Here is a 15,632-nt window from a genome sequence, read left to right on the forward strand (position 1 = left end):
ATTGTGTATATGGAAAACAAGCAAATTGAAATTTTTTTTTTTCAGGATAATATTTATTATCTCACAGTTTCTGTGGGTCAAGAATCCATGTGTGGCTTAGCTGGCTCTTCTGGCTCAGCGTCTCTAAGCAAACTCCTAAATGTCAGCTGAAGGGGTTACTTATTCTAGCTCCCCCCTTCTCAACTATGCAGGCTTTTGTTTCGTGCAACTGAGATGGTCATTTCCACATTTGCGCTTTTGTTCATAGCTTCCTTCTGTTTGGAAATACCCTGCCATCTTCTGCTTTTCTGGTTCTACTTTAAGACCTAAGTTAATTTATTTTTCTTCCCGGCACTATTCTTTCATCTGAACTCTTAAATCTCTCATTAGACACTGTATTTTTATCCTACTTTGTTTTATTTAGCTATTTCCCCAACTGGATAAACCTCTTGATGGAAATGGCTGTCACTGGTACTCACAAACTTTTTGTGGTTTGTGACTTATACACACAAGGAGCTCACTAACTGCTTGCTAGTCAAAAAGATAATAAAAAGCCATATATGCAACATCAGTAATGTTTTTAAATAAACGTTTCATTTTGTTCATCTTGTCTCATTATAAATCTTAAGTTTTAAAATCTGAAAATTTATATTCTTGTAAAAGATTTTAGTGTTTAATTTCGTGAAGAAATGAAAGGTTGGGGCTCTAAACGGGAAAAAAAAGGTATGTTATATGTGAGTCTGTATAAATAGCAAGAATATGATCATAATAATTAATATTTTGAGGCTTTTTTCTTTCTTCTTTTCTCTTTTTTTGAAGCAGGCTCCACACCTACCGTGGGGCTCAAACTTATGACCCTGAAATCAAGAGTCACATGGTCCACCAGTTCAGCCACCAGGTGCCCCAATATTTTGAGTCTTTGGAAATGGATATTTCCTTGATACTTGATATATTTAATTATCCATACTCCAAAACAGTTTTCTTGCATACTCTATATTGATTTGAAAGCATTCTTTATAAATCTGACATATATATATATATATATTTAAGATTTTATTCATTTATTTGACAGAGAGAAAGGGAGAGCACAAGCAGGGAGAGCAGGAGTGGGAGAAGTAGGCTCTCCCCTGAGCGGGCAGTCCAATGCCAGGCTCGATCCCAGGACTCTGGAATCATGACTTGAGCTGAATGCAGATACTTAACCAGCTGAGCCACCCAGGCGCCCCTGACTTATATTTCTTTCTAAATTTGGAGCGTACATGGGGAAAGCTATTCAGCTTATGTTCTTCATTGGTGTTTTTCTACTTTCAGCTCTATTTAAACATTTTAAACTTCCTGTGAGAATTTGCTTCCTCATTTGCCACTTTATCTTTCCCCTACTCAGTGTTTTGTTGAGGATCACTAATTTCAGGAGACATATTTATTGAAAGTAATTGAAATTAGCTATATTAAGAGTCTAGAATGACTTACCTTAACTTAAACTTACCTTGTTCACATTTTATGGGCCACTTGAAGAGAAAGAGGTTTTTAGGTGCAATCCAATTATTTGGACATGGTGGGTGGTGAGTTTTTTTTTTTTTTTTTTTTTTTTTTTTTAGTTATCTCCATATATTTTTAATGTAGGGGCACATATTTTGTAGTGCATTTTAGAAATTTGGCTTGTTAGTGACCCCTAATGCTATGCCTTATAATGTATATATTTCACATTATTTTCAGCATTAAAATTTTTTTTATCATTTTTTTAAGATTACACGGTCATGCAACTAGTTACTAGCATAGTCCTGACCAGTGTTTTCATTTTAGGGCTCTGTTCACAAGATTTTTTTTTTCTCTGAGACAGGTAGCTTTTTATGCTATTGGATTAACATTCTCCGCAACCTTTGGAAATTCACATGGATAAAATGGTATCGTTTGTGGACCCTGAACGAATGTTTCTCTTATGGCAAAAAAAATTCAGTGTTAGACACTACCCACATTTTTTATACATTAAACCAAGGATTGATGCATTAGAGATTTTTTTTCTCTCCTGTATTTTTTTTAGAAGATTTTATTTATTTATTTGAAATAGAGAGTGAGCACACAAGTTGGGGTTGGAGGGGAGGAAGAAGAAGCAGGCTCTCTGCTGAGCAGGGAGCCAAATGTGGGGCTCAGTCCCGGGATCCTGAGATCATGACCTGAGCCGAAGGCAGATGCTCGACTGACTAAGCCAGCCAGGCGCCCCTCTCCTCTTGTATCTTTTGAGAAATGTTTGAGGAGGATTTAAGTAATTTCAGCAGTTTTAATTTTTGCCATATTTAAATGTGTTTAGTCTAGACTCATTTCTCAGCTCACCATTGCTATATACTTGGTTCTTTTCTCTCTTCCTTTCAGTCTGTCTAGAGACTGTTTCTAGGCAAAGATACTTTGTTTTTTAGTACTCAGCCCACGTAAGGGGGGTAGTGGGGAAGAAATGAAACTGGGATATTACTGCCATTTTCTAGATACCACTAAAGGATGTGTAAACTAAGTACTCTTGAGATCGAGGTGTCATCTTCTGTGTGTCTGGATAGCAGGGCATGGATTTAGGCTTTCACTTAACTGGGGCCAGTAAGACCGTATTGCACATACGTTTCCTGCTGACTCCTCTCTCTATAACACAGATCTAGAGATGAGAATTTTCCTTAAATCACAGTTCCGTCTAGTTAGAGGAACTTTGTTTCAGGAGAAAGCAAAATTTAGGTGTCATTATGCTTGCCAAACAAGTATTAATTTATTTAACCCTTAAAAATTATATGCGTTAGAACTTTTATGATTTCACTACCTATTTCTATTACTCATGACCATTGTTTTATTGTTCATTGTGGCATGCAATTACAAACACAAGATTGAGTTGGTTTAGATTTTGGTACTCTATAGCTGTCCATAGATGTTTTATAAGTTTATTGGTGTTTTGCACTTCGAAGTGCTGCATTCCAAAGATGTTAAAGCCCTGAAAAAAATGAACTGTATGCACGTGCATATGTTTTAATTTTTACGTAGAGTCATTAGAAATGTGTGTAACACCTTAAGTATCCATTACATAAATCACCTTTTTAGGTATATATAACATGTTTTTTTTTTTTTAATGATCATGTAACAAAGTATGATTCCAACCATTATTATGTTAATTGAAATTAATTTTCATATATTTAAATTGTTAACCGCAAATGATGTGATAAACTGATCTACCTTCTTCCTCTTCTTTTTTTTCTAACCTACCTCCTTTGTTGATTATCAGGCAGAAATATAGTAAGTAAATAAAGTGTGCCTATTTAAGTATTACAGAGTAAGTTAGTATGTTTTATGGATGTCCACGGTATTAAACTAGGCACAGAAGATTGGAGGTAGAGGGAGAGAGAGGAAGGTAGCTGTTTCTGATATAATGATTTTTCATTTTTATCATGCTTATGAACCTCTGCAAACTGAAGATTTGTTTAAATTCTTTTTAAATTATTTTAATTTTTAAGATTTTATTTATTTGTCAGAGAGAGAGAGAGCACACAGCAGGGGGGGTGGGAGGTAAAGGGAGAAGCAGGCTCCCCACTGAGCTTGATGTGGGACTCTATTCCAGGACCCTAGGATCATGACCAGAGCCAAAGGCAGACACTTAGCTGACTGACCCACCCAGGCATCCCTAAATTGTCTTTTTTGGTTTGTTTTATCGAAGTGAAATTCAGATAATATAAAATTAACCATTTTAAAGTGTGTGTTTCATTGACATTTAGTATATTCACAATGTTGTAAAACTACCACCTATATCAAATTTCAAAACATTCTTATAACCCCTAAAGAAATCTGTTAATTAGTTAACCTCTTAAGCCTATTAAGTTGCTCTGCATTCCCACCTACCCATGGCTGCTGTCAGCTACCAAATCTGCTTTTTGTCTTTATCGATTTACCTATTTGGGATATTTCATATAAATGGAACTGTACAATATGTGACTTTTTTTTTAAAGATTTTATTTATTTATTTGAGAGAGAGAGTGATTGGGGGAGTACACAAGCAAGGACAGGGGCACAGGGAGAGGGAGAAGCAGACACCCTGCTGAACAGGGAGCCTGATGCAGGGCTTGATCCCAGGACCTCTGGGATCATGACCTGAGCTGAAGGCAGACTCTTAACCGACTTAACCACCCAGGTGCCCCAATATGTGACCTTTGTGTCTGGCTTCTTTTACTTAGTATAATGTTTTTGAGGTTTAGTCAAATTGTAGCATGTATTGGTATTTCAGTCCTTTTTATAGTTGAGTAATACTCTGTTGTATGCATATACCACATTTTGTTTATGCAGTTATTGGTTGTTGGCCATTTGAATTGTTTCCATCTTTTGGCATTTGTCAGTAGTGCTGATAGGGAGATTTGTGTACAAGTATTGGTTTGAATATCAGTTTTCAGTTCTTTTGGGTATTGCTGAAATTGCTGGATCATATGGTAATTCTATCTAATATCTTTAGGAACTGCCAAACTGTTTTCCACAGTGGCTGTACCATTTTATATTCCCACAAGCAACATATGAAGGCTTTGTTTCTCCATGTATTTTCCATCACTTGTTATTTTCTCCCTTCCTCCCTCCCTCCCTCCCTCCCTTCCTCCCTCCCTCCCTCCCTCCCTCTCCCCTTTCTGTCTCTCTTCCCCCCCCCCTTTTCTTTCTTTCTAAGTAAGCTCTACGCCCATTGTTGGGTCTTGAACTTAAGACCCTTATGGCCAGCCAGGTGCCCCACTTTCTTTTTCTTTCTTTTTTTTTTTTTAATAGCCATCCTGAGTGTGAAATGGTATCTCAATGTAGATTGATTAGCATTTCCTAATCACTAATAATATTGAACGTCTTTTCATGTGTTTATTGGCCATTTGTATATTTTATTTGGAAAAATGTTTATTCAGGTCTTTTGCACATTTTTAAATTGGGTTGTTTGTCCTTTTGTTGTTGACTTATAAGAGTTATGCATATATTCTAGGTATTCTTTTTTTTTTTTTTAAAGATTTTATTTATTTATTCGACAGAGATAGAGACAGCCAGCGAGAGAGGGAACACAAGCAGGGGGAGTGGGAGAGGAAGAAGCAGGCTCATAGCGGAGGAGCCTGATGTGGGGCTCGATCCCATCACGCCGGGATCACGCCCTGAGCTGAAGGCAGATGCTTAACTGCTGTGCCACCGAGGCGCCCTTCTAGGTATTAATTCTTTATCAGATACATGATTTGGAAGTATTTTCTCCTTTAGGGTTGTTCTTACGTTTTCCTGACAATATCTATTCATGTGTGGAAGTTTTTCATTTGGATGAAGTCCAGTTTTATCTATTTTTGTCTTTTGTTTGCTCATACTTTTGGTGTTATATTTAATAATAAACTGTCCAAGATCATGATGATTTGCCCCTTTGTTTTCTTCTGAGAGGTTTATAGTTCTGTTATATTTAGGTTATTGGTCCATTTTGAGTTAAATTTTGTATATGGTAGGGGTCCAGCTTTATTCTTTTGCGTGTGAATGTCCAGTTGTCCCAACACCATTTATTTAAGAAGTTTGTCTTTCCCCATTGAATTGTCCATAGGTGTTTGGGTATATTGCTGGACTTTTCAGTTCTAGTCCATAGATATTTAGATTTATTTCCGGATTTTTAATTCTATCCCATTGGTCTGTCCTTATGCCAGTACCACACTATTTGATCACTGTAGTTTTGTAGTAAGTTTTGAAATTGGGAAATGTGGGTCTTCTACCTCTGTTCTTCTTCAAGATTATTTTGGCTATTCTGGGCCCTTTGAAATTCCAAATGAATTTGAGGATCAGCTTTTCCATTTCTGCAAAAAAGGCAGTTGAGATTTTGATAGAGATGGCATTGGATCAGTAGATCACTTTGGGGAGTATTGTCATTTTAACGGTATTAAGTCAACTTACATACATTTATTTATTTAGGTCTTTATTTCAGTAATGTGTATAGTTTTAGTGCATATGTCTTTCACACCACACCCTTGGTTACATTTATTGCTAAGCATTTTTTTTTAGTCTATCATACATGGACTTGTTTTCTTAATTTCCTTTTTGGGTTCGTCATCACTAATAAATAGAAATACAATTTTTTTTTTTTTGTTGTTGATCTTGTATCCTACAACATTGCTGAATTCCTTTATTAGCTCTAATAATTTTAATGTCGATTCTTTAGATTTTTTTTTATTTTTTAGAATTTTTTAATATAAAAGATCATGTCATCTGCGAGAGATAATTTTACATTTTCCTTTCCAATTTGGATGCCTTTTATTTCTTTTTCTTGCCTAATTACTTTAGCTAGAACTTCTAGTACAATATGGAATAGAAGTGGCAAAAGTGGGCATTCTTGTCTCATTCCTAGTTTTAGGGGGAATGCTTTCAATTTTTGCTGTTGAGTGTGATATTAGCTGTGGGTTTCCTCATAAGTGTCCCTTTCTTAGGTCAAGGAAGTTTCCTTTTATTCCAACTCTGGGTTTTTTTTTTTTTTAATATTTTATTTATTTATTTGAGAGAGAGTGAGAGAGAGAGCACAAGCAAGGTGAGGGGCAGAGGGAGAAGCAAACTCCCCGCTGAGCAGGGAGCCTGATGCAAGGCCTGATTCTGGGACTCTGGGATCATGTCCTGAGTGGAAGGCAGACGCTTAACTGACCGAGCCACCCAGGTGACCCTCCAACTCTGTTTTTATCACAAAAGGGTGTTGGGTTTTGTGAAATGCTTTTTTCTGTACCCATCGAGATGATCATGTGTTTCTTTTTCTTTAATTTTATTAATGCAGTCTATTGCATCGTTTGGTTTGAACTGCCCTTGCATTACTGGGATAAATTCCACTTAATTGAGGTGTATAATCCTTTTACTATGTTGCTGGATTTTGTTTCCTAGTATATCATTGAGGACTTCTTTCTCTATATTCGTAAAGGATATTGGTTTGTAGTTTTCTTGTGACGTCTTTGGCTTTATTATCGGGGTAGCCTCATAGAGTGAGGTAGGAAGTGTTCTGTACTTTTCTGTTTTTTGGGAGAGTTTGAGAAGGATTGGCATTAATTCTACTTTGTATGTTTGGTAGGATTCACCAGTAAAACCGTCTGGTCCTGGACTTTTCTTTGTTGGGAGGTTTTAATTACTGACTCAGACTCTTTACTTGTTATACATATGTTTGAATTTTCTGTTCTTGAGTCTGTTTGGACAGTTTGTGTGTTTCTAGGAATTTATCCATTTCATCTAGGTTATCTAATTTGTTGGTGTGCAGTTGTTTGTAGTATTCTCTTATAATCCTTTTCATTTCTGTGAGGTCATTAGTATTATCTCCTTTAAATTGTTTTTTAAATAAGGCTTTTAATTTTTGTCTTGTTAAATTATTTCTTGATTTGGTATGTTTCTAACTCAGCCCAGTTTGTTTCACACACTTTAAAGATGGAGGAATGGGAAACATGACAAGTACAGCATCCAAAAGTGCCTGTGTACTGGTATTACTATACATCATTTCAAGTAGAGTTAAGTTCATTAGAGTCCTAGACCACATCCCATCCATACCAGTTAGAGAAACATTTGAGTGAAAGAGTATTAACAAAAAAAATGTATCACATATGTAATTTTATATAGTACTATTACTAGTTTGTTTTTTTTTTCTGAATCTGGTAGTAAAACTTTTTTGATGCAATTTTATATTATTGAGTCTTCTTCATGCTTGGTTTTAGTTGTATTTCAAAACAGAAAGTTTATTCTTCCAAACATTTTTCTGCATAAGTATGTCTATCTTATGTTTATACCCAAGAAAGAAGGGTCTGCCACCTTTATAATTTAACAGAATACTCTAATCTTTTGCAGGATGTTATTAGCATCCATATGAACATATCAATGTGTAAGTTAAGAATCTGAAAATATAAAAAAAGCAAGCAAAATTTTTAGATGGGGTATGGAGAGAGTTAAAGTCTTCTGGTCTAGTTGATGCATTACTATCTGAAGGAACTTTCAACCTGAAATGTTGCTTCAGATTGGACAAAGTGTTAGTGGTGGCAGTAAAAGGTATATTGCTTGTATATCTACAGTGTTTTTTAAATTGATCCCCATAAGGATAATAGTGCATTCTGAGCATGAATGAGAACTATGTATGCTGCCTGGTCAAGAAAGGTGTTAATAAATAGTTATCCCAAGACTCATTAGGAAGCCAGGCTAGGACAGTGCCCAGCATTGAATGGGTATTTAATAAAATGTTTGATTATGTGGAGGAATCCACAAAACAAATGTAACTATAAAACTGCTTGAGTTGTTGTCTGAAATGTTACAGAGGCTGAGATCAATTAAACTAACACTAGCTCTTTAAAACAAGCCACATTTTGAAATGCAGTAATAGAATTACTCTACTGGATGTAAAAGTGTTGTGAGGGCCCAGGAACCGAATTGTTCCTCTATTTGGAGAGATGGCTATTGAAAATTATGAAAAAGAAAAACTTCTGTAATTATAAAAGTAATTCAGATACATTAGAGAAACTTTAGAAAATATAGGTAAATAAAATATAGGTAAATGTAAAACTGAAATAAATCATCTCTTATGCTAAAATAATTTTTTGTGTTTTCTATGCCTATGTATAAAAATGGGATCATTTCACATATATATGTATATATATGTGTATATATTTGTATATATGTATATATATGTATATATATGTATATATATATAGAGAGAGAGATAGAGAGAGAGGGAGCTTTGTAGCTTGATAAATTTACTTAACTGGAAGTTCAACATATACAGCTTTCTGTTAAAGTATTGGAAATTAGGAATCCTGCCAGAAAGTTTCCTGTGTAATTAATGTTGTCTTAAATGGCTAACTAGATGTAGTAACTAGCCTTTTCTATGTAATAGCTGGTATTGAACTGTTTATAACACTTACCTAAAATAAACATTATTAGTAAATAATAATAAAAATGTATTACATACATAAGACCAAATTAAGATGTCTGGTATTTTAAACTTTTTAGTAGTTCATCAACCAACATTTCTCCACCTTTTTTAGTTTACATTTTAAAGTTTTGTTTTTATAAATATGCTGTAACCTGAAACAGGACTCTAATATTTTGTAGATTATGAGAAAAGGTTAAAACTTGGAATGGGAATGTCCTCATTAAAAAATGTATTTATTACTCTCTCAAATTCTATCTATAATGGACAACATTGACTGTAAAATTAAGATGAAAACAAAAAACACAAATAGACTTGAATTGTGAAACAAAACATTCTTAGTTTATATGCCAAGAATTAGGGAAGGCAAGGACTTGAAATGGAGGGATATGAAATGTGTAGTTTTGTTATCAAGGAGATAAAAAGTGAGAGAAGGAGGCCTCCTTTGTAATTAAGCTGAGGCACTTCTTGGAAGATTTATCACTGTAATTAAATGGATGGAAAAAAGAGGACCATATAAACAGTAAGCATCAGAAAGTTGAAGGGGCTATATTAATATCAGACAAAGTATAAAGTATGGTCACTAACAGAACACTCTACAATTTAGTCATTAATAGAAGGAATAACTAGGTTTGCTGCTAGGAGAAGGAAACCTGGTAACACTATTAGGAGTTGCAGGTAGTGCAAGATTCAGAGACTTTTAGGTTAGAAGATTAGCATGAGGGGTGCCTGGGTGGCTCATTCGGTTGTGTCCTACTCTTGGTTTCTGCCCAGGTCAAGATCTCAGGGTTGTGAGATTGAGTCTGCATTCGGCTGGCGCTTAGCACAGAGGCCGATTGAGATTCTTTCCCCCTCCCCCTCTGCTCCTCCTCCTGTGGACGTCCTCGCTCTCAAATAAATAAATAAAATATGGAAAAAAAAAAAAAAGGATCATCCTGAAAGCTCCTGAGCAGAATTGTTAATCCCAGGGTAGAAGCTGTTTGCAGTCAGTCCTGCTTAGGCGTAGGCCTCTCTGGGTCTCTCCGCGTTAACTGAAGCTGGAAGCTGGAAGGATTTCGGGTCTGCAGATGCCTCCTGTTGCCAAGAGAGGCATTATCAGATACTAGGATCACTTCGCAAGATGAGATACTTGTAATTGTTTAAATGATGTGAGATGGCTTCGTGGTCTGGGGGAAGCTGTTTAAGGTTTTTAGGGAGAAAATAAAATAATCTTTGGTGAAGTGTTGTTATGTGACTTGATACTTTCATTTATACTCTGATTCAGTCTTTTTGGATTAGGCTTTGGGGAGCAGGGTGCTTATTAAGCACACCAGTGGATTTTCTTGAATGTGGTTCTTGAGCCACATTGAGACACACAGGCAGGACTCCTTACTTTTGGTTGGGACTTGTAAGTTTTGATTCCTATTGTCTAAGCATCCTGGTCAGTCCCTCATTCCTCTGAGGCTTCTGATAGCGCTCCAGGATAGTATATGAGAATAGAGGTCAGAACAGTAATTGTATAGTAACTATTTTTGGAACTTTTAACTACATAAATGTCAACTCAAAATTTTAAAAGTATCCACTAAACACTAACATTAAAAACCTGTCAAGTTCTATTAAAACATTATACTTCTGTTAAAAATAGTTACAATTAATTGACTGCCAAGTGATTGGGACCTATTACCATCTCTTACATAGCAGTTTTCACTTAATGAAGTTATGTCAATAACTACAAAACAATTTAGTATTCATTATTGTTTCCATGTTCCTTTATAGAATGAAGTCCTATATTATCCTATATTTATACAAACTTTTTTTTTTCATTATAGAAATACTTGGTTACTATAGAAAAATTCAGAATGTATAGAGATCACAAAAGTAAGTATCCAAAATTTGACACGTCAGAATAACCATTGACAAAATATGGGTTTTATACCATTTGCAAATGTTGGCAACATCTAAGTTAGGTTGTTTTTGCCTAAAGACATTATTCTTTTCAAAGATATTTAACTTAAAAAAGTTGAGAAAATAAATTTTTAATAAATTTTAGCTAAAATGTATGTGAGATCCTTGAAATCCATATAGAACTGGCATCGAGTGATTTAGCTTTCTCTGGGACATGAATATCAGGCCTAGTTTTAATGGCAAACACTCATTAAACTATTATTTAATGGCAAAAGTATTGTAAGTACTACCTATTATTCAAAAGAAGAGTGTCTATTTGAAACTCTAATTATAAATCACCAAGTAACAAGTAGTAGTAACTAACACTAGCAGGTGAATGGTAAGTTTGTAAAATTCTTTTCATCTTAAAATAAGTCACCTTTTAAGCATGGGGAATATGCAAAGTGTCTTCTGAATAAAACTGGGAATATAGTGTATAAACTGGGAATAAAGAGATGGTTTTAAGGAAGAGGAGCCAACTGCATGTAGACTTTTGAGGATTTATTTTATTTTTCTCACTTTTCAAATGATATTAGGCCATATGAGTTAGTGTTTGTTTAGAACTTTAGGAAAGGGTGAAAGTTGACTTTTAGGAAATACATGTTTTTTGTTTTTTTTTCCTTCAAATTTTTATTTAAATTCTAGGTAGTTAACATACAGTACAATAATGGTTTCAGGAGTAGAATTTAGTGATTCATCATTTACATACAACACCCAGTGCTCATCACAACAAGTGCCCTCCTTAATACCTGTCACCCATGTAGCCTGTCCCCCGCCCACCTCCCTCCATCAATCCTCAGTTTGTTCTCTATCTTTTAAGTGTCTCTTATGGTTTGTCTCCCTCTTTCCCCCCTCCCCTATGTTCATCTGTTTTGTTTCTTAAATTCCACGTAGGAGTGAAATCATATGGTATTTGTCTTTCTCTGACTGACCTACTTTGTTTAGCATAATGTACTTCAACTCCATTCACATTGTTTTGAATGGCAAGATTTTATTCTTTTTGATGGCTGAGTAATATTCCATTGTGTATATATACCACATCTTTACCCATTCATCAGTCAATGGACATTTGTGCTCTTTTCATAGATGGGCTGTTACTGATAATGCTGCTATAAATATTAGGGTACAGGTACCCCTTCGAATCTGTATTTTTTACCTTTCGGTGAATACCTAGTAGTATAATTGCTGGATCACAGGGTAGTTCTATTTTTAACTTTTTGAGGAACCTTCATACTGTTTTCTGGAGTGGCTGCACTAGTTTACATTCCCACCAACAGTGCAAGAGGGTTCCCCTTTCTCCACATCCTCACTAACATCTCGTTTCCTGACTTGTTAATTTTAGCCCTTCTGACAGGTGTGAGGTGGTATCTCATCGTAGTTTTGATTTGGGAAATACATGTGTTTGTGTTATTCTACTTAATGCTAAGCCACCCCATATAGGTACTTAGTGTTTTATACTTACTTTTATAGATGAGAAAATTGAAACTCAAAGTTTTTTTATTCAGGTGACAAACTCAAGTATTTTTGGCTTTGTTTCCATTTCTTAATTTACTCATGTTTAGGGGCGCCTGGGTGGCGCAGTCGTTAAGCATCTGCCTTCGGCTCAGGGCGTGATCCCGGTGCTCTGGGATCAAGCCCCACATCAGGCTCCTCCGCTAGGAGCCTGTTTCTTCCTCTCCGCTCCCCCTACTGTGTTCCCTCTCTTGCTGGCTGTCTCTATCTCTGTCAAATAAATAAATAAAATCTTAAAAAAAAATTTACTCATGTTTACCATTGTCTGATTTCTAAAGTTCGTTCCAACTGCTAAAATTCTGTGATTTTACAGAAGTGGAGAGAATAGTGTAATGAATTCCCGTTTACCTATCACAGAACTACAAAATTATTGGCCCATTGCCAATTTATTTCACCTGTATCCCCTTGCGTTTGCCCTCCCATGTTATTTTTACTCTCATATTATTTCAACACAGATAGAATATCATTTCATCTGTAAACATTTCAATATATAGCTTTAAAAGAAGCTAAGTTTAAAAATTTTTAAACATAACTATACTAATATTATCACTGTAAAAAAGTTATTAATTACTTCATATTCAGTTAACGCTCACATTTTCCTGATTATCATAATTTCTTTTTAAACTCTTTTTAAGTTGGGATTCAGATGAGGCTCATAGGTTGCAGTTAGTTGATGTGTCTCATAAGTATTTAAAAAATGTTATTATTTTTAAAATATTTTTTATTTCTTTAGAGCAGTTTTAAGATCACAGCAGAATTGAGTAGAAGATACAGAGATTTACCATATAACCCCTTGATGCCTATTTGTTCAGCCACCGTTTGTTGAAAAGACTTCATTTTATTGCCTCCATTCTTTTGTCAAAGATCAGGTGACTGTATTTCTGTGGGTCTATTTTTGGGCTCTCTGTTCTGTTCCATTGCTCTATTTATCTGTTCTTTTGCCAGTACCACTCTGTCTTAACTATTGTAGCTTTATAGTAAGTCTTAATGTTGGGTAGTATCGGTTGTCCTCCAGCTTTGTTCTTCAGTATTAGGTTGGCTTTTTGGGTGTTTTGCCTCTTTATATAATACTCAGAATCAGTTTGTTGATACCCATAAGGTAACTTCCTGGGCTTTTGATTGGGATGCACTGAATCTGTAGATGAAGTTGGGAAGAACTGACATCTTGATGATGTTGAGTCTTCCCATCCAGGAACGTGGAATATCTATCCATTTATTTATTTAGTTCTTTGGTTTCATTCATCAGATTTGTAGTTTTCCTCATACAGATTTTATACAATTTTGTTAGCTTTATGCTCAAGTATTTCATCTTTTTTTGGTACTAATATAAATGTTACTGTGTTTTCATTTTAAATTCCACTTGTTCATTGCTAGTATATAGAAAAGCTTTTGTATTTTAACCTGTATCCTGCAACCTTGCCATACTTGCTTGTTTATTCCAGGAATTGTTGTTGTTGTTAATTCTTTTGACATAGATGATCATGTCATTTGCTTAGATGAACAGTTTTTATTCTTCTTTCCCAATCTGTATACCTTTTATTTCCTTTTCTTATATTACTGTATTAGCTAGGATTTCCAGTATGATGTCAAAAAGCTGTGATAAGGAGAACTTGTTGGGGGTGCCTGAGTGGTTCAGTTGGTTAAGCAGCTGCCTTTGGCTCAGCTCGTGATCCTGGGGTCCTGGGATTGAGCCCCATGATGGGCCCCCTGCTCAGTGGGGAGCCTGCTTCTCCCTCTCCCTCTGCTGCTACCCCTGCTTGTGCTACCTCCCTCTCTCAAATGAATAAATAAAATCTTTTTTTTTTTAAAGGAGAACTTTTTGCCTTGTTCCTGATGTTCTATCTTTTGTTCAAATCTACACATTCCCTTTCTATCTCACTCTTTTTCTTTTTTTTTCTTTCTTGAAGTTTTGTTTTTGTTGTTGAAGAAATTGGGTCTTTTGATTTTTAGAGATTCCTGAAGCCTGGATCTTTGTAATTGCATCTCTGTTGTGGTGTTCAACATGTTTTTCTGTCACATTTACCATATAAAAATTGTTAATTAGATCTAGAGCAGCATTGTTCACTATAAATATAATGAAAGCCATAAATTTGAGCCACGTATTGGTAATTTGAAATTTTTCATGTATCCACTTTAAAAAAAATGAAAAGAAACAGGTGAGGGGTACCTGGCTGTCTCATTTGGTAGAGCATGCAACTCTTTTTATTTATTTATTTATTTATTTATTTATTTTTATTATTATTTTTTATAATGATTTTTTATTATATTATGTTAGTCACCATACAGTACATCCCCGGTTTTCGATGTAAGGCTCGATGATTCATTAGTTGTGTATAACACCCAGTGCACCATGCAATACGTGCCCTCCTTACTACCCATCACCGGCCTATCCCATTCCCCCACCCCCCTCCCCTCTGTAGCCCTCAGTTTGTTTCTCATAGTCCATAGTCTTTCATGTTTCATTCCCCCTTCTGATTACCCCCCCTTTCTTTATCCCTTTCTTCCCCTACTGATCATTCTAGATCTTATGTTCCATAGATGAGAGAAATCATATGATAGTTGTCTTTCTCTGCTTGACTTATTTCACTTAGCATTATCTCCTCCAGTGCCGTCCATGTTGTAGCAAATGTTGAGAACTCGTTCTTTCTGATTGCTGAGTAATATTCCATTGTATATATGGACCACAACTTCTTAATCCAGTCATCTGTTGAAGGGCATCTCGGCTCCTTCCATGATTTAGCTATTGTGGACATTGCTAGCATGCAACTCTTGATCTTGGTGTTGTGAGTTTGAGCCCCATCTTGGGTATAGAGATTACTTTAAAAAAAAAAAATCTTAAAAAAAAAACAGGTGAAAAAAAATTTTTTTTTAAAGATTTTATTTATTTGTTTGACAGAGGGTGACAGCGAGAGAGGGAACACAAGCAAGGGGAGTGTGAAAGGGAGAAGCAGGCTTCCCACGGAGCAGGGACCTCCACCCCAGGACCCTGGGATCATGACCTGAGCCGAAGGCAGACGCTTAGTGGCTGATCTACCCAGGTGCCCTGAAATTGGTTTTAATATATTTTATTCCATCCATTATATTCAAAATGTTATTTCAACATGTAACCAATGTTATTTTTGAGGTATTTTACATTTTTTGTATTAAATCTTAGAAATCAGGTGTATAATTTTCACTTATATCATATCTCAATTAGGATAAGCTGCAATTGCACATCCCAGTAGCCACATGGGGCCATTGACCCTGTTTTAAACAACACAGATTTAGAGACTTTTTTTTTTTTTAAAGATTTTATTTATTTATTTATTTAACAGAGATAGAGACAGCC

The 15,632-nt window shown here is 35.4% G+C and overlaps 1 protein-coding gene across 3 annotated transcripts in view; it reads left to right on the forward strand.

The window, feature by feature from the left end:
* The window catches only part of MEMO1 (mediator of cell motility 1), a 126,867-nt gene that overhangs the window by 20,806 nt on the left and 90,429 nt on the right, over positions 1–15,632 (forward strand). The window contains exon 1 of one of the 3 annotated variants that reach the window (XM_057309000.1): positions 15,226–15,342. The exons of the other annotated variants lie outside the window; for them this stretch is intronic. The gene's annotated coding sequence lies outside the window, so the exon portion shown is untranslated. Of the gene's footprint in view, positions 1–15,225; positions 15,343–15,632 lie in introns of those variants that run through there. 3 annotated transcript variants of the gene reach the window in all.

The sequence above is a fragment of the Ursus arctos genome, unplaced genomic scaffold (genome assembly GCF_023065955.2).
Source record: "Ursus arctos isolate Adak ecotype North America unplaced genomic scaffold, UrsArc2.0 scaffold_8, whole genome shotgun sequence".
Classification (NCBI taxonomy): Eukaryota; Metazoa; Chordata; class Mammalia; order Carnivora; family Ursidae; genus Ursus; species Ursus arctos.